The following is a 24,777-nucleotide window of genomic DNA, read 5'->3' on the forward strand; positions in this document are numbered from 1 at the left end:
CTCCCCCAGTGTAGACCAGGCCTTAGTATGAATTTTTTTACTTCACTGAAAAGCCACAGACCTTAGCCAACAGATGCATAAGAGCACAGTGAAACTTTTATGGAGCCTCTGGAAATTCTGCATTAACAGAGCTCTAATGTATCAGCAAACTGAATGATAAAGAATTAAGTCACTCTATGATCACACTGCACATCTAAAATCTAGAGCAGTGATACTCAGACTCAGGCTCTCAAGTCCCAAGGGGTGCTTTAATGTTTCTCCTGCAGCTCTTTGCAGCACTTGATATTAAAACACTGATTTAATTATTAGCCAATCTAAGTTTTAACCAATTAGGAAGCTTTTACTATGTTATTAACCAACTGTAGTTGATAAAATAATAATAATTGGTCAGTCATTTTACTGTGAGAATACTGTGTATATATATTTCCTCAGTCATGCTGTTTAAATAGGAGTATATAGTACTACAGTAAAGGAAAATTAATTCACACTACTGTGGCTCTTTTGGGTAATGCTGATCCATAATGCTGAACACTGAGGTCTGAGTATCACTGAACTAGAGAGTATGAGAAATGTGGTATTTTTGAAGCAAAGATCTCCAGGTACTTTTGAAGCGTCTTCTGTCAATACTAAAAGCATCTTTAGTCAAATCAACTCCTACTCCACCACATGCACACATACTTGTATGACTGTATGGGGTTTTAAATCTTATTGTAGGAATCACAACATGAATCTATAAAGGAAGCAACGTTTGCTGTCAAAAGCATGAGCTCTTAACAAGAGGAAAACACCCACCCACCCTGAAATAAATACATCATCTGTGTTCTTTTCTTACATGTATTTAAGTGATTCAGAAACTGTTAAAAAATAAGCAATAAATCCTACCTAGGCAAAAGGTTTTCCATTAAAATATTATTGCCACAAATTAGCATTTACACCAGTGTAATCCAAGTAACGCTAAAAAAAATTTAGATACAAAACACTCCCTTCTTTAGTTCCTTAGCTGAGCCAACCAAATGTAAAGTCACCTAGGGGGCATTATAAAAGCTATCATTTTTTCATGAGATTTTCACAATTAAAAAAGCTAGTTTCATTTTAACATAATCTTTCAGAGTAATTGAATGATGCTCATTCAGCTCCATCACGGACTTTCTTCTGACAACAGCAAATGAAAGGCAAGGGGTGAATCTTGCTACCTGTATTTCACTAAGAAGGTACTATGGAAGGATTTGACCTGGAGTTTCTCAATTGTTATTAATTTCTCATGCAGCAAGTTTTCTTTAAATGAAAATTCCAAATGCCTCACCCTGCTTCCCACCCAGCCCAAAGCAATTCCCAAACAGAAGTTTTTGGCAAATATGCACGCTGCCTGGTAATTTAGTTTTAAAAAATCTCACCAAATGGCTCTGTTAGCAATAGATTAACTAAGCTGCATTGAAGTAAGTGGGAGGTTTGAACGAATCAGAGGCTTGCAGGGTCTAGTCCATAGTATTTTACTAAGAGCCAGATTTTTAAAGGTATTTAGGCACCTACTGGGATTTTCAGAAGGATTTGGTGCCTAAGTCCCACTGGTTTCAGTGGGAATTAGGTGCCTTTAAAAATCCCATTAGGCACCCAGCTGCATCTTTAGACACCTAAATACATTTAAATATCTGGCCACAAGTTTCCAGAAATGTATTTCAATCAGCAGGCAAACAAAATGACACGTCTGATATCACAACAAACAACACTTCCTCCTCTCTGTAACTCTGCCCATATTACATGCTGACACAAAATAAATCTGGTGCATTGACATATACGAGCTGCCACAGGCATGATGAAGACCAAACTCAGCGATTACAGTGTTCAGGTTTAGCAAGTTTCTTAGTCAGGCAAAAAAAAATTGGTGGCCAAGATAAACTCTACTTCTTCTAGAAAGCATGGACTATAAAGTAATAAGAAGTGCAAAAATGAACATTCACAAACATTTCTTTTAACAGCTTTGCAGTACAAAGGTACTCAGGAAAAATGAGGTTCTAAATGGCTTATTACATTACTTGACCTTTAACTTAAGAGGCCTAAGAGTAAGTTTCACCTTTTCCCTATCTTGCATTTCATGAAACCAACACATAATAAAAACTAGGTTAAGCCAGCGCAGGACCAGATTTTCATCCCCCAACATGTATAACTTTTTATGTAGGGGGGGTGGAGGAGGGGGCATCTATTGTTCTTGCTGGGCATGTTTCATAGAATCATAGGAATGGAAAAGACCTTGAGAGGTCAAGATATACAAGTGTTTATGGTCACACAGCCAATGTTGGAAGCAGGCCTGTGATCTCTAAATAACCTCTGCAAACCAAGGAAGGATGATACTTCCTATGACAAAAAAACAAAAACCATGGCCTGGGCATAAACAAGCATTGGTCTAAGATTGCAGAGGCTCACAGGAACTACCACCACATGAATAAAAATACTGTCAATGAAGTGTGAAAATACATTATTGGATGACATACGAACTAAGCAAACAACCTAATCATACTTTGACTGTAATACTACCCAAATTATCTCTTGTTCTCCTCGGTAATTTGCCTGTCTGCCCTGTTCTTGTAAGCAGGTAACATATTGGAATCCACAAGAATCCTTTTCTGAGCCAAATTTTTGTAAGTTTTGATTCTCTGCCCGCTTAGAAAGACAGGTGACAGGAAGCACCCCCAACCACACACACCCCAAAACATAGTTGAACATGTATAATTTAAGGCCTAGCAACTTAATGGTTTTACCTGGAAAGGGACACACTCAAAGGTGCATTTACTCATGCTGCAGTTCTATGAAATTATCTGTGACAGCCACATAGAAACACACTGAGCAGTTTATTAAGCAGTTATCACTACATGAATACCAATTGAATGTGCTTGAGAAAACACCCTTAAATAAACTTTTCAACACTCAGCACTGCACATAACGGCAAACTAACTGCATGTTAACTAGACTCATGGGAACTGAAATACCTAAAATTATTTTCTATTTATGTAGATTTGTTCTGAAATTCTGTTTATAGAAACTGGATTTATTTTATAATGTCAGATATCAGTCACATGAAAATGATTTTAGTGTGTGATCATGTGCAGCAGCCATATTGATACAGCATCATCATTTCCAAGGGTGAATGTGTTTTTACATCAAAATGTGTTTAAATATTTATGCTGGGATTTTTAAACAAGTTAAGTACCCAACTCTCAATCTTTTGACAGCTTCAGCCTTAAGCATTAAGTGAAAATAAACTATGCATTTATTTGAAAGGCTTAACAAACCCATAATGAGAAATACACACACATACCCTCCAAACCTTCAAATCACTCAGCAACAACACTGTAACAATTTGTAAAGGCCCTCTATTTCTCAGATGGATCAAGGATGTTCCCAAGTTGCCTGAACTTTTAACCCCTCCCATCACCCAAAGGACTTGCATCCCATCATCATGGTCCTGCTGACAAAGGAGGAATGGATGGCTCTCTTCTGAGGTTGCTGGTGGAGTGGCATGGGGCTTTCTCTCCAGTAAACTGAGTGCCAAGCTACTGCTTTGTTCCTTGTTTCCATCAACACAGTTACTGAAAGATACTGGGCTGGGATACAGCAACGCATATTCTGTAGCTTTTTATTAATTTTGTGCAGTTGCCCTCCCCTTTAATTGAAAAAAAAAAACATTTATAAGATACTAATATTACAGTCTGGCACCTCAGCTTATACCTTTGGATTTTCCCCTGCTCCTCCCCCCTCCTACTAGCTAGAACAGCATCAATTCTAACTGAATTTTTGTCAACTGAAAAAAAAAAAAAAAAAAGATAAGTGAGAGCAAGTTTGACAAGTCCAAAATCTAATTCAGTCTAGTGAAAAAATAAATCTTCTTGCCTCTGACAGGTGGAAGCTCTTTCTGGCAAGTGGGTTTCTATACCTCTATTTCTGCATAAACTAACACATTTTTAAAAAAATTAAATCGCCTGATTGTCATGAGTCCTGAGAGCACCCATAGTTCCCATTACACAGGTGATCAGTAACTATGGGGAAAAAAATAAATAAGTCAGACTATCACGCTCTAGTTCTTATGGCGGCTAAGATAACCTTCTACATAGGACACAGTGTAAACTAATGTAGTGTTTTCTTTCTGAGTTTGCAAAAAGAGAGCTCTGGTGCCTGTCTCTATTGCTCATAGCTTTGCCAAATACAACAGACACAAATTGGCATGATTCTTGATATTTTCCACTGCTGTCCAGGGGGTTCTGAATAGCAACAGTGAAAATGACCAGCATATGTTAATTTTATCCTTCTGCAAGACTCAGGTTCCTTTCTCTGCTGGCATTTAGGACCCTTTGCACAGCATGAAACTATCAGGAACCAACTCAGGCACTGAGGCTACTCAGGGAGAGGGGGACTCAAAGGAAGCTGTCGAGAGGTACAGTAGTGGAGCTCCACAAATAGTTACAAGGCTGAATGGAAGAGGAAAGAGCATTCATGTTTATTAGGCACCTACTAGCCAGAAGCCACATATGCAAGATGGAGGCCAGAGTAAAGCCAAGAAGAGCATTCTGGTAGGAATCCCAACACTCTTCTCAGTAGCCAAGGATAGTGGAGGAGTTGGGTTTCTAATAACAAGTGGGCTACTCTGGAATTTCACTGGTGGTTCCCTCCTTTTCTATCTGCCTTTGACTAGTGTCTGACATTTCAAGCCCTGGTCTACTCAACTTTTTTTTTTTTAAGTGATCTTTCTGATCTTGGTGGTGAAGGAGGAAGTGTGTTTTTTTATCATCTCTTCCTCAAATCTGAGGCCTAAGATCTGAACTCCAACTCAGTAGAGAGCTGAGATCTGGAACATGTTAAGTCTCTTGCCTACTCCCCAAAATTAAGTAGACAAGCAAAGCAGAGAGACAGCATGATATGCATGTCCTAGAAACGAGAAACCAGAAACGAGAGTGGCAGGTCTAATTTTAGGCCTAGGGCCAATTTAGAGAGTGGCTTGAATACAAAAACGTTGTTCTTAATAATATGTACTTAATATATTATTTTGATAAGTAAATACATATGTTTTTGTTTAAGTATTCTTCCAAAATTTGCAAGCTAGCAAAAGTAAATACGTTTAAGCAGATTCTCCTTCCTCGTAGCCCATCTTCTCTTCACTGTGTTGTGAGGTCAGAAATCGGAATTTATTATATCTCAGTATTTCAGGCTCACCAGACCAATGGCACAGTGACAGAATTATGATTGCACAGTATGTTCAAGCACAAGGAAAAGGCAGGCTGTAAGTTATTAAAAAAAACAAACACCAAATACATTCACAAATAATTATGGCATAGGCAAGATACCAGACAAAGTAAATTGCTTCCTATATTTAAGATCTCTTTTTATCAGATTTGTCTCAGCATAGGAGTCAGTTTTAAACAAGGTGGTGTCTTCTTGGCTCAGTTACTGGGGAGACAGAACTCAGACTACTTTCTATGAATTCTACTTCACATCAGACAAACAGTGACTCTGTGCTGCATTTAACAACTTATATTGGCCTTACATCAACAGAGCTGTGTAATAGATGACAATTGCCTATGCTCTCATATTGAGCCATTCATTGCCACTGAGCAGCAGTAATAACTTGGGGGATGTGAGAAAACCTTGATCTATGCAGGAAATAGCCCGACTTGATTATGTAAAGAGTTGTCACTTTGGATGGGCTAGCACCAGCAGGAGAGTGAATTTGTGTGGGGGGGTGGAGGGTGAGAAAACCTGGATTTGTGCTGGAAATGGCCCACCTGTTGATCACTTTAGATAAGCTATTACCAGCAGGACAGTGGGGTGGGAGGAGGTATTGTTTCATGATTTCTGTGTGTATATAAAGTCTGCTGCAGTTTCCACGGTAAACATCTGATGAAGTGAGCTGTAGCTCACGAAAGCTCATGCTCAAATAAATTGGTTAGTCTCTAAGGTGCCACAAGTACTCCTTTTCTTTTTGCGAATACAGACTAACACGGCTGTTCCTCTGAAACCAGTAATAACTTGACGGCTAAGTTTGAATTCCTAGAATTAGATTGCTAAAGTACTGGTAGTTTTTAACTCCGTTTCATTTATCATTACACAAAACCATTTAATTTGTGCTTAATGGAGTAATATTTCTCATGCAGTAGAAATTTTGGTTTAAAAATGTCATTCCAAAATGTACAGTTTTTACCCTCTCTGTCTCTCAGCCCCTTTAGAAATAACAATATTTTAAATTTTATGAAGAGGTAATGCTTAATTAAGGGCCATTATAAGAAGGTTTTATAAAGAAGACAGTCAAAGAACCTTAAGTCAAGAAGCCTATTATAAAAAGAATAAGATAAAGGGTATATGCATGGGAATGCATTTGTGGAACCTAGTGATTGTATTTTAACATATGACTTGAGGTAGGAAGTAGAAGCTGAAAAAGAAGATAACGTTCTGAAGCTGCGTGTTGCAATCTGCAGTGTTTAACTCTTTCCCCGAAGTTTGCAGACTTTCCACTGTGGCTTTGGGTAACTGATAATCCATCAGTCAGAATATTAGATATTGGCTCATACATTTTTGTAACAGACGTTTTCAGGAACTGCTCTAAACAGGAAATGCTCAACATTTTTTAAAATGACTGAAGTGGCTGTTGAGCAGTTAAGGAACATTTCAGGAAAACTACAGTGTTGCTGCTTCAGCTTGACAAACTGCAGTCACCACAAAACTCAACAGCATTGCTTTCTCTGGTTGCTTCTTTGGTGCTGAGCACGGTATGTCTCACTTGCCGGTGCATTTAACAGTAGCTCGCGTACCAAGTGAAAGAAGCACTTGGGGTATGCCTCCACTGCAACTGGAGGTGTGGTTGCATCGTGGCTAGGCATACCTATGGTAGCTTGAATCTAGCTAGCTCACTAAAATGGCAGCGAAGATGCAGCAGCACAGACTTCAGTGCAGGCTGGCAACCCGATACATATCTATGGGGACTGGGCAGACTTGGAAAGCCCATGCTGAAGTCCACATCTGCACTGCTATCTTAGTGGGCTAGCTAGACTAAAGCAAGCATGGGTATGCCTACACAAACTGCAAATCACACCTCTGATTGCAGTGTAGACCAGGGATCTCAAACTCAAATTACCAGGAGGGCGGCATGTAGACTAATACTTTGGCCCGAGGGCCACATCACTGACACTGTCCCCGACCCGCTGCCCCAACCCCAATCCACCCTTTCCATGAGGCCCCGACCCTGCCCACCCCTATTCCAACCCCTTCCCCAAAGTCCCCACCCCAACTCCGCCCCCTCCCTGCCCCTATTCCAACCCCTTCCCCAAATCACCGCCCCTGCCCCACCTCCTCCCCTGAGCACTTGGCTCCCTGCTCCTCCCCCCTGGAAACTGCTAAGTGCCACCAAACAGCTATTTGGTGGCGGGAAGCGCCTGGAGATTGGTAGAGGAGTGGGGACAAAGCGCATTGGTGGGGGGGCAGCAGGGGAGAGGAGCTTGGTGGCCGCAGGAAATAGCTCCACGGGCCACATGCTGCCCGCGTGTTTGAGACCCTTGGTGTAGACATACCCTAAACATGTGCGTGAGGCCAAGAAATGACCAAAATTCAAAAGAAATTGGACATTTATAAGGATAACAAGAATATCCAGAGTTATAGAAGTTAATGTGAACAACATTTTGTTAGAGATTTTAAACCTAATGTTTCAGGTTAAACCAAACTCTAACTATTTGAGATTAACAGAGTGAGACAATGTGGGAGGTAGATGATCTCCCATTTGTCTTCAGTGGGGTTCTTACAACTTCCCCTGGTATTGCCAACCATCAACTCAGAGGATATTCGACAAGATGGACTTTTGGACCTGGCAGTTCTATGTGCAAACTAATATTACCTCCGCTGTGCTACCTAGGTATTTTAGGCAAGAGATAGCACAATATCCAACTCTCACATGTAAATTAAGACTACAGATATGAACACAAAATGCTATACTTCAATAATGTTAATGGTTCAAACTCCAATGTAGTATTCTCACTGGAGAATTCTGAAGTTTCCTCTATGAACTTCTATGAACATCTAATGGGGGTATGTGTGTGCATATATTGTATGCATACAAAAAGGGGAGACCAGAAAGGTTAATGCCTTAAATTTTACTCTGTTTTCCAACTGCTTTCAAAAGCTTCATATTTGATCACATAGTGAGGGATTTTATAGCTTGACGTGCTGAGCATTTATACTTATGGTTCAAATGTGCTGCATATCCAATAGCGATCCTTGAGAAACAAAAAACTGATGATACATGTGTCTGGGCTAAAAAGACTAATATTACCATACTTAGGATCTATATTAAGCGCAAATGTGACAGATACCATCTTAGCTGACATGAGAGAATTTGAATCCAGGACCTCAAAAACTAACAGTATGAGTCTGAGTGAAAGAGACAAGGCTTGGTAACTGGACACTGTAATAACTCACATCCTCCATGGATCAGCACAGAGGGGCCTGTAAAATAAACAAATGCATGCACATGTGCATACACACACACACAGAGTGTAGGGTTGCCAAGCCTTCAGGATTGTCCTCAAATCTCCAGGAATTAAAGATTATGTCACATGATAAAACCTCCAGGAATACGGCCAACCAAAATTGGCAACCCTAAATTATACAAGCTCCAGATATTTGAACAGGGATTGAAGACATAAGAATTCCATTGTCTTGTCATAAAGTTACAATTCGCTTAACTCACTGAAAATTCAACTTTGCTCCCATTTGTTTTTGGTGTATATATATTTTTAAAGTCTGTTCTGCTGATGCATCTGTTTCATCTCCCAAATCAACAGACGCTAAGGCGGTTTTATAATCAAACGTATAGCTGATATATGATTGATAAATAAATTACTTCATTCTGTAGCATTCCTTGAGTTGTATGGGCTAATTTATAACTCCACCCTGAACACAAAGTTTCCCCGTTCAGGTTAGCTGTGCTTCCTGGAGCTAATGATCACTATTATCACAGTGAAACCAGAAGACATGCTAAGGAAGAGTATAAGCATCCTTACTTCCTAGCCCCTCATTTCTGAAGCAAGAGCATCACTGAAAATGCCTAACTAAAAACTATATTACTGCCATCATTTGTTGCAAGGACCATTTGATTAGAATCAATTGTCATGTTGGCTATATTTCAATGTATTCTTGCCAGTTCCCATCCTCTCAAGAAGACAGGGAACACAAATCAGCTATGAAGACTTTTTTATCTGCTTTCTAAACGTACTAAATTCAGGGTTTGTTACGCAAGTCCATTATCATGTATATTAACTGGCATCAACTTCTATAGTCACTATCTTAGCTCAGAGTTAGCCAGAGTCCCCTGTTTCAATATGTTTACTGACCTGACTCTCAAATATTCAGTAAGTGATTTAACAAAAATCACTTGCTGATTTACAAACCACCATTGACCAACTCTGACGCAAACAAAGTTCAGCATGTAACAAGTAAGGTATTTGCAGCAAGACCCTGGGAAGGTAAAGGACTAAAGTAAATAGCGTAACTCCTAGGACCAAGTTTACCCAGAAGAAAAACAGGATCCGAGGTCAGCAAACAAAACTGTCAAGAAGACGGACCGAGCCCACAGAAAGTCTTACAGGTATCGCATATGCTTCCCGATTTCTGTGCATTCACCACGGAGTCATTACACAAAATATGGAGGCTCACAGAGCCAGGAAGCCATGGTGGAGTTATCTCCTCGGCAAAGGATGGCAGAGGCAACCCTTGCTTACCCCACTGCTGTGCGAGCTCTGCGGAGCAGCCCCGACAGTCTCTCCTCGCGCCGCCAGCAGATCCAGGCTCCCTCACTGACTTACACGAGTGTCCCCGTCCCGAGCCCAAAGGCAGCTGCCTCCGCCACCCTGCCGGTGCTGAGAGCGGAACCCGAGCCCCCGCGGGCAGCTAAAGGGAGAGCCCCAGGCTGCAGCAGACCGAGCGCTGCCCCCCGCCCTCCCGGAGATGCTCACCCCCCGAGCGGGGACAGGGACAGGAGCCCCCCCGGCCAGCACCCGCAACCAAGGAGCCTCTTGCGGAGGGAGGGGTGGGGGAGGCAGCGCCTGTGCCGCTTCCTCATTCACCCGGCGCCGGGCGGGGCAGGAACTGCCGTGCGAAGCGGGAACTCCCCGAGCCGGGGCCCCGGCGGCAGGTACCCGGGCGGGGCCCCCCGCGCGGACCCCAGACACTCACCGCCTCTCGGGGAGCTGAGCACAGCGGGGCCAGCGTCCCGGCCAGACGGCGCAGAGCTGCGGCAGCTCCCTGTCCGAGAGCTAGCGAGTGCCCAGCCCAGCCCGGCCGGCCCGCCCCCCCCGGCGCTCGGCCCGCCCCCCCCGGCGCTCGGCCCGCCCCCCGCGCTCCGCCCCCGGGGGCACGGCGCCCTCCCTCAGCCCCGGCCCGCTCACCTGCCCTGCCGGCTCCACCCCGCCACAGGACGCGTGTGTGGGCTCCTGCTGCACCGCCTCCCGCCCAACCAGGTACGGGAAACCCAGCCCCAGAGCCGTCCTCTGGCGGCGGAGCGCGGGACAGAGCCACCCTCCTGCTCCGCTCGGTTCTTCGCCTCTCCTGTTTTCTCCTCCTCTCACTTCCCTTCGTTCCTTCCCTTGCGCTCCTCCCGTCTTTTCCGTTCTCCCTTCCCTCACGCTACCTTCCCTCTCTCTTACTCTCCTCCCGTCCTTTTCCTGTTCTCACTCTCCTTCCCTCTCTTTTACTTGTCTCCCTTTTCGTCTCTCACTCACCTTCCTTCCCTCATGGTACTTTCCCCCTCTCTTTTACTCTCCTCTCCCTCCCCTTTTACTCTCACTCATGTTGCCTTCCCCTTCTTTGTCTCTTCTCCCTTCCCCTTCATGTTTGAGTTCTTCTGAGACCAGCAAGGAGCTTTCCCTGACCTCTTGACCCAAGAGTTCAGCTCTAGCTCCGCATTAAAGGCAAAGGTTCCAGCATGGGTCCAATCTCACCAAACTCATTCAATCTTAAAATCTAGTTAGGGTGGTTGCAGCAGCCCTTCTTCTTTGAGAGATGCTTGTCCTTTAGAGAAGCCAACTTACTCTATCTGAACAAGTTTTTTTTAATGTTCGCTCTAGCTATTTAGTAATCTTGGCTCTCTTATGGGGTTTGGCAGAAAGGCCACAGTGATTTTCTTGATGTGGCATTTGTCCACCAGAAAGTGGACAGAAGATACCAAACTCAACTGAGGTGGCTTATGATTTTCAGCCATTGGTGATGGGCATTTGAATTCCATCTGTGTAAAAGTTTTGCTGGGCTAATGCTTGGCATATGTGCCTAATCCTTTGGGAAAGATTGTCTTAAGTGTACTAAAAGTGTTGGTTTTTTAAAGGTGAAAAATAGATTTTTCATGGCTTTTAAAATGTGAGTTGTATTGTTAAAGGATGGCAAAAATTCAGTAGGCCCCAATCCTGTAAACACTTTCCACATGTTTAACTTTACACATGGGAGCTGGGAAGTAGTTATTGGGACTACTCATGTACATGATGTTAAGCATGTGTATCAAATGTTTGCAGGATCAGGGAGTTACATTAATTCAGGGCAGGAGCTGTGTCTTCCTGCATGTTTATACAGTGCCCTCATTGGGAGGCCTGACCTTGATTGATGCCTCTGAGTGGAGTTCCCCAATTTCCCTCCCGTTGTCTATTTTTAAAATATAGGTTATGAGGATGGTAAATCAATCAATCTAGAGTTTGTCTTCCTTTATTGAAAAGCAGCATTTCCAGTCATAAAATTAGACCTTTATTTATAATTATAAAAAAGGACCATTAAACATATATGCCCAGAACCATTAATAACAGATAAATAAAACACACATTTACTCTTGGTGTGGAAGAGAGAAACTTTCCTAACAATCTCTTTAGCACTTAGCTGCTTTTTCATTAGTAAAGTGGACTTCCTTGTCAGATCTTCACCTAAATTACTTTATCTTTCTCCAGTTAAACTTCATTGAATTCAATAGTAGTAAACCCAATGTATTTTCACCTCTCTAGGGCTGTACAGGAGCTGTGGGACATACATATCTTTAATTTTCTTTATTTACAGCTGTCTTTGGGCTAGATTCTGGGAACTGAGGGTGATCAAAACCATGCAGATTAGGTTCTATCCAAGCAGAAAGTCAAACCCAATGTACACTGGCTCCAGTCAACCTCCTCCTGAATTTCTGATATTTTATCCCAGTCACCCATCCACCTTCCCAGTCTGTAGCTACCAAAAGTACAAAGGGTACAACTTGAGAGTTTCTAAAAGGTCTCAAGGCCTCTGAATCTACTGCAGAGACCACCTGTATCATAATTCCATTTTGAAATGAAGAGCTTGATCAAAAGTAAATCTCAATTTACAGTTTAAAAGAAAAAATATGAAAGATTATCTGAGCACCAGGGGAGATGTAATATAGTTACAGCTATGCTCAGAACAAAATGAATGAAAAAAACCCTTTTCGATCATAAATGAAATCTACTTAAACTGCACATATATTCATACAGTTACATGTTCTTATATCTTGTGATGAGAATTTAAAGTATAATCAAAGAGTTTGTGTTTATGATACAAGAACTTCACACTTAGGAACTTCACCTAGACCACAGACCATAATTTTTAATTCTATTTTAAAATCTATTATGTCTCACTGGAACCTCAATAAAAAGTAACTTGTAGTGCTCACTGCTATCACATAGAATTCCAGAGCAATTTATAAGATGGAACTTTCTATATGGTAGCAATGTATGGATATACTTTTCTGTAAAACAAAACTAAAACTACAAGGATTAAATGAAAGGTGAAAGTGAAAACAAATTCATGAGCCATGATTCAAGTCTGTCCAAATGATAGTTTCCTGATTTCAGTACTTCGAATGAGCGTCATCAACATGGGTAGCATTTTATAATGGATGTCAGATCATTTCTTATTAATTTGGTATTTAAAGCAATATAAAATGCGCAGGGATAATCCATTTTGTTTTGTGGTTGCACTATATAGTTGCACTTGATTGTTAGCTCTGTTAGGTATCCATTACTTTAAAATAAGCCTTTCCAAAACAAATAGCTTCTTAATCTTTGGGCTATAAGATTTTCACAAGGCTTATAAAAATTAAAAATAGAGATTTTTCAAGTCCTTATGAATATAAATCCTGAAGACTTTACTCAGTCAGAGCTCTCTAAAGTCAATGGGGAGTTTGCCTACATTAGGACTGAGTAAAAATTTAAGATTTGGCTCATGGAGAGTACAATGTAGAATCTTTCCTACTTAATAAAGCAAATTCTTGGCCTTAGCAATTTGAGGTTCCATCCAATCCAATCAACAATGATTCTAAAACTCTAGTTTTGTTTTATTATGTTTTCAGTTGCCTTTTCCTAGTGACTTTGGTTTGTTTCTCTAGATTCACCTTAAAATTAAACAATGGATTTTGATGATTACTTTCTTACATTTATTATTATATATTGTTTGTATCACTATAGCACATAGGAGCCCTACTCATGGATCAGGACTCCATTTTACTAGGTGCTGTACAAACACAGAATAAAAATATGGTCCCTACTCCAAGGAGCTTACAATCTTTAGTATAAGAGCAGAGATAACAGATGGATACAGGCAAACTTATGGAGGACTACAAGGAAACAATGAGACAGTATTGGTCAGCATGATAGGCAGTGGTCTCAGTATACCAACAACCTATCTGTTGTCAAGTTGTTGTTTTTTTTTGTAGGCATCATAACAAAGGACAGTCTATGGATTTGAAGGAGTAAATGAGGTTGCTTTGTGGATGTTTACGTGGAGCACGTCCCAAGCATGTAGGGCAGCAAGCATAAAGGTGCTTGTTTGAAAATTAACAAACAGGCAATAGACGCTGGCAATCATGGGTCAGCTGAAGGTTTTTGTTGACAGTTTGATAGTTAAATGACTGATGATAGTGTGGGGATTGACTGTGAAGGTTTTGAAAGTGAAGACAAGCAGCTTATGTTTGATGTGATGGAGGAGGAGTCAGTGGAGGGGTTCAAAGAGTGGGGTGACATGGTCAAAGTGACTGAGTAGGAAAGTCATCTTTGCAACAACGTTCTGAATGGATGTGAGTAGGGCAAGACTGCACTTGCCAAAGCCAGCAAGAAGGATTTTGAAGTAATTGAGATGCAAGATAAGAGTGTGGATGAGAGTTTTAGCTGGATGGATGGATGGGAAATGCTATATCTTAGAGATGTGAGGCAGAAAGAACGAGCAAGATTTAGACATAGCCTGGATGTGAGGACGTAGAGAGAGGCGTGAGTGAAAGAGTATGCCCAGGTTACGTGGCTGAGTGACAGGCAGAATGGTGATGTTGTCTACAGTGACTGAGAAAGGAGGTAATAGGGAGAGCTTGGAGGACAGATCAAAAACTATTATTTCAGCCCTGTTGCTCTTGGGCTGATGACTATGTGTCTGCAAGGTGATACGGAGAGACTTTACTTTGGACAGGAGATAGGTCTGGAGGAGAGGTAGACCTATGAGTCAACACAGCATAGAGATAGTTGTTGAATTTGTGGTTGTGAATGAGATTACCCACAAGTAAAGTGTAGAGGGAGATGGAAAGGGGACCAAGAACAGGGTCCTGTGGAACCCCCACCAAAAATTGAAGGGCAAAGGAGGACAATCCTCCAAAGTACATGCTTTAGGAGTGATTAAAGCGGTAGGAGAACCGGGAGAGGACAGAGTGATAGTGTCTCATCTGGGTAGATTCCAAAGCAACTTAGAAAGCATTACTAACATATTTATGTTTGTACAGTCACTTTGCTGACCACAAATGGTCATTAAACAATAGTGTGAAAACCAGCACTTGTTGAACAGCATACAGCACTCCAATACTGCTTTCAGGTCAGCAGCCAAGTATGCTGTATGTATCAGAGAGGTAAAATGTAATCATACAAGCTGGAATTTGGTCAAGACACTGGGGCTAATAGTTCTACCTTTGTGAAGTACCAGGGGATTTTTTTTAATCACCTTAAGTGGTGACAATTGTGGTTTTACATTGCATCTGTCAGACTGCACTATAGGTAGCACAATGCCACCCCCCCACACCATGCTCAGGTATTGATTTAATACTGAAAGTACTTGGGTTTTCTTTAGAGATCTCACATCCCAAACACTCACCTTGCCTGAGGCCGCTTAGCGTGTGAAATCTGACAGGGTCACCATAGAAGGTGGTATGGCTACAAGCCATTTTACAAGTAGATGGAAAGAAATGTGAAATTAAATTTTCTACAGTGAAGTGACAGCAAAAGATTTACAACTGAGAATGAGAATAAAAATGAGCTTCCTGAACGCACCAAACCACTATTAATACCCAGCACTTTTCCAAGGTTGTGTGATTAACTCCTGTGAGTTGGACTAATGCTATATCTTTTTCATGGGGCCAAAAGGACTCCAAATTAAGGAAAGGTGTTTTACTGATGCACACATGATTATGTAGGGACAAGCATCAATTCACAACAGTTACAGTTGTACTTTTATTCGCTGAGCCCCATGATGCAGCTGGAGGGTGAGCTTCTGTTGATCTCTGTTTCCCAAGTCTAAGCAACAAATGCCTAGTCTCACTTCCCCTTTGCTCACAGAGGCAGGGGAAGGGAGTGACAGAGGGAGGAGCCTGCTACAATCTTGTCTAAAAATTATGGGGATTTCCATTAATGAGAACAGCAAAAGTAGGGAGGCTGAATACTTCCTGAACTAATCTCTGTTGTTTTCTTTCCTCTCTATTTATTTCTGAAGTATTCAGAAAATTGATTATAGTTTTAACTAACTGGCTTTAGAATGTTGGAGTCTTCTCCAGGAACCTTCACTTACCGCACACAAACTTTTCCTTCAGTTTCTCATTCCTGTTTGCGGGTTAGCACAGAGAGTTAAATGCGTAATGGGCAGGATTCATCCCTTTAATAAAGTCTGCCTGCCACATCCATATGAGAGATTGAGTGAAGCTGAATTCTGCTTTAGGGGATCCTTCCACAACAATATGAAATTTTTAAAAAATATGTTAATTTTGATATTGACTTGTGAAGTTGTTTTTCTTTGTATTAGTCAGCATGTCTTTGATCATGATCTGTACTTGACTCAGTTGTTTCTACCTTTTTAGGCCTTGCTTCTGCAATGTGTAGACTACTGTGCCTGCACAGATGGCTACTGATCTCAGCAGGGATCTCCACAGGTAGAGGCATTCCATTCATGTGCTACATGTTGCAGGATCAGAGACATAATCTTCATGTTTTAGTGTATGTTTGCATCAGATTTTTCAATTGCATAGAGTTCAGTAGATACTAGGAATTAAAAAACAAAAACAAAACACCATGGCTTTAATTTTCCTTGACTGTTGAGGTATATAGGTCAAGAGTTAAGAGATTCTCAGTTTCAGATTCAAGCATATAAATTCCTCCATATTTTGTATAAGCAAATTTTTTATTTTAAAAATGTACATTTCTAGTCCTCAGAATTGTGAGGAGGGAAAAAAGCTTGAAAACATGACCCACGTGGATCCTAAAGGCTCGAAATCCAGGATGACAATAAAAAGAACCTAAAATGTTGGGTTGTTTAAAAGCTCCTTATTTTGTTAGGTTCTCATGAGTGCTGAATGTTGGGGCTGGCAATACTGCTACCTGGGTTTAATCCATGTTCATTAAAAAGAGTTTTTAAACCTTAACCGCCCTCCCCCCCCCCCGACTTCCTGGTACCATTAAAACTCCACAGTGCACATACCCTTCTACTAGGTCTCACTCCGCCTGCTGTCAAATTGTTAGTGTCTGTGTTGACCAGCATTGCTGTGACACTTCCCCTTATTACAATGCTCGTTTGCAAAGAGAGTATGAAGTAGTGAAGGTTATAGCACAACAAGGAAGGGTGCGTGTCAGTGCAGTTCTGCAATTGACCACAGTCCTATTCCTAGTTGATTTTACATTACTATGACTGCTGCAGGAGGAGCTACGGTGTGCAGGAATGTAGCAATCTTCTTTTGCTTTGTTTGTCTTGCAGTAATTCTCTTTGATCTTAATTCTGCTAAAAGGAGCTGAGAATTGAATTCCTATTTGTCTACAGAACAAGGACAGCATATACAGTGGCAGTTCACGCTTCTGGGTATGAAACAGAAGTGTGCCCCTGTCCTAGCTAGAGGTAAGGACTGATTCTCTACTTTTCATTGCTGCTGAGACTATCGGCACTAATTATGATAGTGTTGACCGTTATGATTTAGATGCATATTCACTGGGAACTTGACTGAGACCACCAAAGAACTTAATAAAGGCCACAAAACAACTTTCTGCTTATTATTCACCTGAGAGGCATGATAGGCGCTATTGCCCGTACTAGTCACCTGGGCCATTCAATTCCCACTTGCCATGTATACCTTTTATTTACTGGCTAAGTATGATCTGCCACACATCAAGGGTGCCTGCTGCTGATTGATGGTGTCTGATTAAATAATAAGGCTGTTCAAATAGTGTGAGGGGAAAAAAACCCCAACATACCCAACCTATCTAATTCACAAGTTATTTTCATGGATAAGAGTTGTTTTCAGTTCACTGTGATTCATGGTACCATAGCTGTTGTTCATTAATAGTCAGACTACTATTAGGTGTTCATGAACATTTTGAGGAATCTCTTAATTTTAGCACAAATTATTTAGCTGAATATCCATCCCAGAAGGGCATTAGTCATTATTTAGTTTTTCTCCCATTTAAAATGTTTTAGCCATTCACTCAGAATGTGGAAACAATATAAGGAACCAGTCACACGCCCCAGTTTGAATAAGGGATTGTTTAAGTTAACAGTTCACAGCTGTGTAACCTTAACAAATAGTTCTGGCCCTCTGTAATGCCCAGCTTGCCTTATGCATCACATGCTTCCAACTGCCACTTCTATGTCCTGTTTGTTTGCTAGCTACAACTTTGGGCTCTAGGCCTGACTTAAAAGGCTTCTGGGATTAGATTCAACTGAATCTTTTTCATATCATATTTGTGATTAATACTATTGTTCTAATGTTCTCTGTGCTGTCTCATTCAGCCCATTCCCCAGACAGGAACACAGTGGTAGTCTAGCCACTTAGTAAATACTCACTAGTTTATGACAGCGGTAGGCTGAGTCATGAAAAGTTTATTAGGGTTTTTTTTTTTTCCACTGGCAGTAAATTTACTGGTATTAAAAGCTTAGTATCAGTAAAACAAGGTAACACATGCAAAGTACACTTCAGTCAGCCTATTAGTCAGCAAGAACACTAGCTTTGAAACTCCATTCTGTGTAAGTTTGCACAGTAAGAAGGGTGGGGCAGAAAGCTGAAACAGCCTGCAGTGGTCATGTTTGAGTTTGCTGAACTGAACCCAGCAAGTTCAGCTTAGCAGATGGATTTATACCTTCAAAATGTCTGGAGCCAAGACATAAATATTATATCATGCTACACTAAGGCAAAGAGGGTAAACTGCTTCTCTTCCCCAAAGATCACTCTGATCAGGGATCTGAGCAGTGGGGAAGAGATAGTAGTTCAGGGCTGAGATCTCTAAACTTTGTCATGAACAGTAGAAGCTTGAACTTGCATTGTCTTTGCTTTCCCAGTGCTACTTGTAATTAGGTGAAGCACAGGATTTGGACCATCCTTTAAACACATTATAATAACTAAGATAATTATAATAACTGAGAAAATTCAGACTTGCTTTGAGAAAGTAGATAAAAGGAAGAAACTCTCTTTCTAAAGACTCAGTTATGGATAGGGATGAAAGGAGGTTAGTAGCAGAAGAACTAAGGAGATCTGCTCACCTCAGAGCAGAGCTACTTTGCCCACTTGCGGATGGATCACTGTAAATACTGTCTATAATGCTCCTAACAGCAGAACATATTTATAGATGGTGTTTCTTATTCCCACTTTATAAATGAGGGTCCTATGGTGTTGGCCACCCTTTACGGCCACCATCCCCAAAAGTAACTAATTTTGCATGTAACATACATCTATGCACAAAAGGGTGTAACTTCACTGTTTTGAGCATGGCATATATTTCTCCACTTTGTGGGATTGGGGCATTACAGGGTCAAACCCTGAATCGTGGACCACCTGTTGTTATAAACACTTCTTGAAAGTCCAACTCCATTAAACAGAATACATATACTTTAGGTAGCATTAAGTCTTTTGCTTCAAGACTTTGAAATACAGAAGCCAATTGCCTTTGTGCATTATTAAACATTGCATTTAATGCTTACAACAAAACTAGTCTTTTAAAATATGACTTAGAAGAAAAGTGTTCCCCCACCTCCCCAATAGGTAGGGGCATCACAGACCACCACTCTTTCATATGGATAAGTACCGTCTTCAGTTTCACCATTCAGCTTTGAACACTCCCATGATAGAAACTTGCCCAGCCACTGTTGGTATAGACAGAGAATGGAAGAACTGATCAGATTACCAAATATTAGCTAAGGTGTTGCTCTTTCCACCCAGCCACACAGCAAACAATGTATTCCTACAGACAAAATACTTGAGCTTATATTTTAATGCTCCACCTCTTCTCAAATGTGTTTTTAAAAAACCAGAACAGAATTTTAGATGGTGCAGTTTTCTGCGTTTCTGACTTCTTCCTTCTTGTTCTTTAAATTACTAGCAATTTTGACTTATGAGTTAAAATATAAAGCTAATCAAAAGATGTATCTGAAGTCACTGAGTCTATTTCTCCACTGGCTGGCACCTTGTGTAGTCATTTATACCCATCTAACGTGGTTATAAAAATCAGTATCATTGTTTGGGTAGCATTTTGCACAGGTGTGCAGAAGGACCAAGGCAAGAGAAGCAGGACCTCTGCTTGGTTATGCATGTGCAACTCCCTTTGAATGCAATGGGACTTGAGCATATGTATCTTGCAGGCAGAGTTTATTGCCCTGGCATCATCATAACTGGCGGCTGTAGAAAACAATGTGTTCCCAACCTATAGATTTATGACCACAGCACTGCTGGAAAGATGGAAGTAGCCAATTTTAGAGAATAGGAGTGACTCAAGATGTTGGGAAATGGGAAAGGAGCAATGGTTTTTTAGTGTACTGGAAGTGAGAAAGTCATCCTTGCTCTAAGGAGGTATAGCTCCTATTCCAGCTCAGGCGGGTGTGGGGGAAGAGTGGTAGTTCAGAGCAAGACTGCTTTTTCTTTCAAACTTCTAACTGCTGCAAAAGCAGCTGGAAAGGAGTTGCAGTCACAGCCCATTCACATTTATTTTCCCATAAAAAGAATTTTATTTTTCCTTCCCATTATTAGCCGTAGATTTTTTTTTTAAACAATCCTTGAAAAAAAGAATCCAGTCGGACTGTGTTGACCGTTACCTTCCTGTGACCACATTCTGTGCTTACAGATAGAGCAAACAGGTCAATATACAAAGGAAGCACTAAATATTATCAATTGATTGGAAGTATGATGTAAACCAAGTACAATTAGTGATGGTTCTGTACCAAAATTCTGTGTCCATCCTCTTCTCCATTTTGAGGAAATCCAGCACAAAATCCAAACGGTACTGGTTTAAAAATGTGCAACTAAAAAAAGTGACTGAGCAGATGAAAGTTAACATGTATTGCTTCAGTGACTCCTTTTAAAAGTTGCCCATAGTCACCATCTACACTGCATATTTTTCATATCTACTTTTTGATTGTAGATTAGGATCACTGTAAAACATTTTTTCTTTTTGTGGTGCCTGGTTATAGTCAAGGAGGTGTACTAAGACACCACCCAAAGGTAGTTATGGTGAGATTTCCAGCCCAATATGACATTGCTGACTGAACATCTGATAAACAGCATTTTGGAGCACTTATCTGAAATTGACTTGCTCTCAAAGCTTTTGCATTTGGCCTTTTACTAAGAAAAAAGATACAGCAGTGCAGGCAAAAGGAAACTGAAAAAGAAATGTGTGCAGAGTTGTCACACTTGATTTCTTCTGGTAAATGTTTGATTAGATCACTCACAAAGAGATTGCACCTCATTTTGTCCATTATACAGCATACCTATGAAACAGGAGAGTAAACATTTTGTAGAGTAGGAATATAGGTGTTCCACAGCCCTTATTTTCTGTAATATAATTGTATGGTCCTGCTCTCTTGTCTTTTCAAAATAAAAGCTATAATTTATAATGAATAAAAAGCAGATTTCCCCCCTTGTCTTCTAGAGAGCAGATTACCACTCAGAACAAAACACAAGTTTCAATTTCTTCTGTAAAAATTGCTTGTGTGACTTGAACTCTGGACTCCCACACATTTTAAAAGATTGCTTTATAGTGGAGCCTTAACAGCATTTCCAGACATTCCAGTATTAATTCTCAGAAAAGATACAAAATTACCCATGTTTACTTCTCCCTGTGAAGTGCTGTTTTCCCTTCCACAAACTTTAAATCCAGGCAAATGAAGCAATTAAGGGTTAGTGTACAGCATACTTGTAAACTAATGGTTCTGAAGCAGATAGCATTGGAACACAGAGTTTAGAGAAAAGAGATCTTTATTTCTGGATCATTGTACAATACAGTCATTATGCCCAATTATTTCAGTTTAGGAATGGAGTGGCTACATGAGTGACTAATCCTGGGTAGAATTTTCAAAACACCTAAGTCCCATTGACTTTCAATGAGACTTAGGCTTTTCAGTGCCTAGTCACTTTTGAAAATCGCACTCAGGCTGGAAGTTTACTCGCACTCAGGCACTCTGTTTACAGCTACTTCATTTGGTACCACGTGACTTCTCCCATTCTTTTCTGATCAATGTCAAACCAAAGTGAGCATTAAAAAAAAAAATGACAGTAAACGCAGAGGCTACTTTGACTCTATTTGTTAATTAGTTTATTTTGTAACTACATGGACAGGCCACCATATAGAGCAGTGCAGGAGGAAATGCATCAGAGGATCCTAAAAATAATCGAGGAAAATAAGCTTTATGTTTGTTTATAGAACAGAGTAGCAAGACTGAAGTAGATAATTTCTATGAACATAATGCAGGGGTAAAATCCAAGGAGAGAAAAAGAACTATTTAAGTTACAGGACAATAATGGGACAAGAACAAATGGATAAAAACTGTCCGTGAACACATTTATACTGGAAATTATATGAAGGTTTCTAAGCATCAGAGGAGTGGGAGCAGCATCCCAATAGGAGTAGTGGGGGCAAGCAATCTAACTAGTTTTGTGAGGAAATTAGATAAGTTCATGAACAGGATTGCATGACAGGGTTGCCTGTCATAGCAGGGATCTGGCCTTAGTGAACCAGGAGGTCCCTTCCAGTCCTATGTCCCTAAAATGTCATGCCTCCCAGGTGTCAAATTAGTGTGAATAAAATTTCATGCTGTGGAGAATGAGGATGTTATCTGTATTATTTTTATGATCATCATTAGCACCTTGTTTTACTTGTTTCACATGACTACATGGCATTAAATCAAAGGAGGCTGTTAGGAAGCAACAACTAGGAAACAAGACAATTGCAAAGATAAAATCCTACTGGAGACACTACTAAGGGTATGTCTACACTATAAAATTAGGTCGAATTTATAGAAGTCGGTTTTTAGAAATCGTTTTTATATAGTCGATTGTGTGTGTCCCCACACAAAATGCTCTAAGTGCATTAACTCAGCGGAGTACTTCTATAGTACCGAGGCTAGCGTCGACTTCCGGAGTGTTGCACTGTGGGTAGCTATCCCACAGTTCCCATAGTCTCCGCAGCCCATTGGAATTCTGGGTTGAGATCCCAATGCCTGATGGGGCAAAAAACATTGTCGCGGGTGGTTCTGGGTACATGTCATCAGGCCCTCCCTCCGTCCATGAAAGCAACGGCAGACAATTGTTTTGTGCCTTTTTTCCTGAGTTACCTGTGCAGACCCCATACCATGGCAAGCATGGAGCCCGCTCAGCTCACTGTCACCATATGTCTCCTGGGTGCTGGCAGACGCGGTAGTGCATTGCTACACAGCAGTAGCAACCCATTGCCTTGTGGCAGCAGACAGTGCAATAGGCCTGATAACCATCGTCGTCATGTCCGAGGTGCTCCTGGCCGCCTCAGTAAGGTCGGTCAGGAGCGCCTGGACAGACATGGGTGCAGGGACTAAATTAGGAGTGACTCGACCAGGTCATTCTCTTTAGTCCTGCCAGCAGTCCGATTGTACCATCTTCTGCCGGGCAGGCAGGAGATGAGGATGGCTAATAGTCCTACTGCACCGTCTGCTGCCAGCCAAAGATGTAAAAGATAGATGGAGTGGATCAAAGCAAGAAATACACCAGATTTGTTTTGTATTCATTTGCTCCCTCCCTCTCTCTCTCCCTCCCTCCGTGAAATCAACGGCCGACAATCGTTTCGGTGAGGTCTGTCAGGGGCACCTTGGAAAGTTTAATGGAGATTCAGTCCTGCCTGAAATACCGGGGAGAGGGATAGCTCAGTGAGTTGAGCATTGGGTTGAGCGTTGGCCTGCTAAACCCAGGGTTTTGAGTTCAATCCTTGAAGGGGCCATTCTGTGTGACAGTTGTTTTTGTTTCTCCTTGATGTAAAGCCACCCCCTTTGTTAATTTCCTGAAAGCCAACCCTGTAAGCCATGTCGTCAGTCGCCCCTCCCTCCATCAGAGCAACGGCAGACAATCGTTCTGCGCCTTTTTTCTGTGCAGACGCCATACCACAGCAAGCATGGAGCCCGCTCAGATCACTTTGGCAGTTAAGAGCACATTAAACACCACACGCATTATCCAGCAGTATATGCAGCACCAGAACCTGGCAAAGTGAAACCGGGTGAGTAGGCGACATCAGCGCGATGACGAGAGTGATGAGGACATAGATGTCTCTCGAAACACAGGCCCTGGCAATGTGGGCATCATGGTGCTAATGGGGCAGGTTCATGTGGTGGAATGCAGATTCTGGGCCCGGGAAACAAGCACAGACTGGTGAGACTGCATAGTGTTGCAGGTCTGGGACGATTCCGAGTGGCTGCAAAACTTTTGCATGCGTAAGGGCACTTTCATGGAACTTTGTGACTTGCTTTCCCCTGCCCTGAGGTGCAAGAATACCAAAATGAGAGCAGCCCTCACAGTTGAGAAGCGAGTGGCAATAGCGCTGTGGAAGCTTGCAACGCCAGACAGCTACCGGTCAGTCGGGAATCAATTTGGAGTGGGCAAATCTACTGTGGGGGCTGCTGTGATGCAAGTAGCCAACGCAATCACTGAGCTGCTGATATCAAGGGTAGTGACCCTGGGAAATGAGCAGCTCATAGTGGATGGCTTTGCTGCAATGGGATTCCCTAACTGTGGTGGGGACATAGACAGAACCCATATCCCTATCTTGGCACTGGAGCACCAAGCCAGCGAGTACATAAACGGCAAGGGGTACTTTTCAGTGGTGCTGCAAGCACTGGTGGATCACAAGGGACATTTCACCAACATCATTGTGGGATGGCTGGGAAAGGTACATGACGCTCACATCTTTAGGAACTCTGGTCTGTTTCAAAAGCTTCAGGAAGGGACTTTATTCCCAGACCAGAAAATAACTGTTGGGGATGTTGAAATGCCTATATGTATCCTTGGGGACCGAGCCTACCCCTTAATGCCATGGCTCATGAAGCCATACACAGGCAGCCTGGACAGTAGTCAGGAGCTGTTCAACTACAGGCTGAGCAAGTGCAGAATGGTGGTAGAATGTGCATTTGGATGTTTAAAAGCGCGCTGGCGCAGTTTACTGACTCGCTTAGACCTCAGCGAAACCAATATTCCCACTGTTATTACTGCTTGCTGTGCGCTCCACAATATCTGTGAGAGTAAGGGGGAGACGT

General features: G+C 41.6%; 1 protein-coding gene and 1 long non-coding RNA gene across 5 annotated transcripts in view; one reads left to right on the forward strand and one right to left on the reverse strand.

The window, feature by feature from the left end:
* Positions 1-10,505, reverse strand: part of PRKCD (protein kinase C delta) — a 129,400-nt gene extending 118,895 nt beyond the window's left edge. For 2 of the 4 annotated variants that reach the window (XM_073352383.2, XM_073352380.2), the window contains exon 1: positions 10,207-10,316. The gene's annotated coding sequence lies outside the window, so the exon portion shown is untranslated. Of the gene's footprint in view, positions 1-9,752; positions 9,957-10,206; positions 10,317-10,418 lie in introns of those variants that run through there. The other 2 variants (XM_073352382.1, XM_073352381.2) reach the window with 2 other exon arrangements.
* LOC140914482 (uncharacterized) lies at positions 10,423-24,432 on the forward strand. The gene is made up of 4 exons (XR_012159877.2): positions 10,423-10,490; positions 16,115-16,186; positions 17,005-17,142; positions 23,624-24,432. It is a non-coding gene; the product is annotated as an uncharacterized LOC140914482 (long non-coding RNA).
* The last annotated feature ends 345 nt before the right edge of the window (positions 24,433-24,777 follow it).

The sequence above is a fragment of the Lepidochelys kempii genome, chromosome 7 (assembly GCF_965140285.1).
Source record: "Lepidochelys kempii isolate rLepKem1 chromosome 7, rLepKem1.hap1, whole genome shotgun sequence".
NCBI classification, from domain to species: domain Eukaryota; kingdom Metazoa; phylum Chordata; order Testudines; family Cheloniidae; genus Lepidochelys; species Lepidochelys kempii.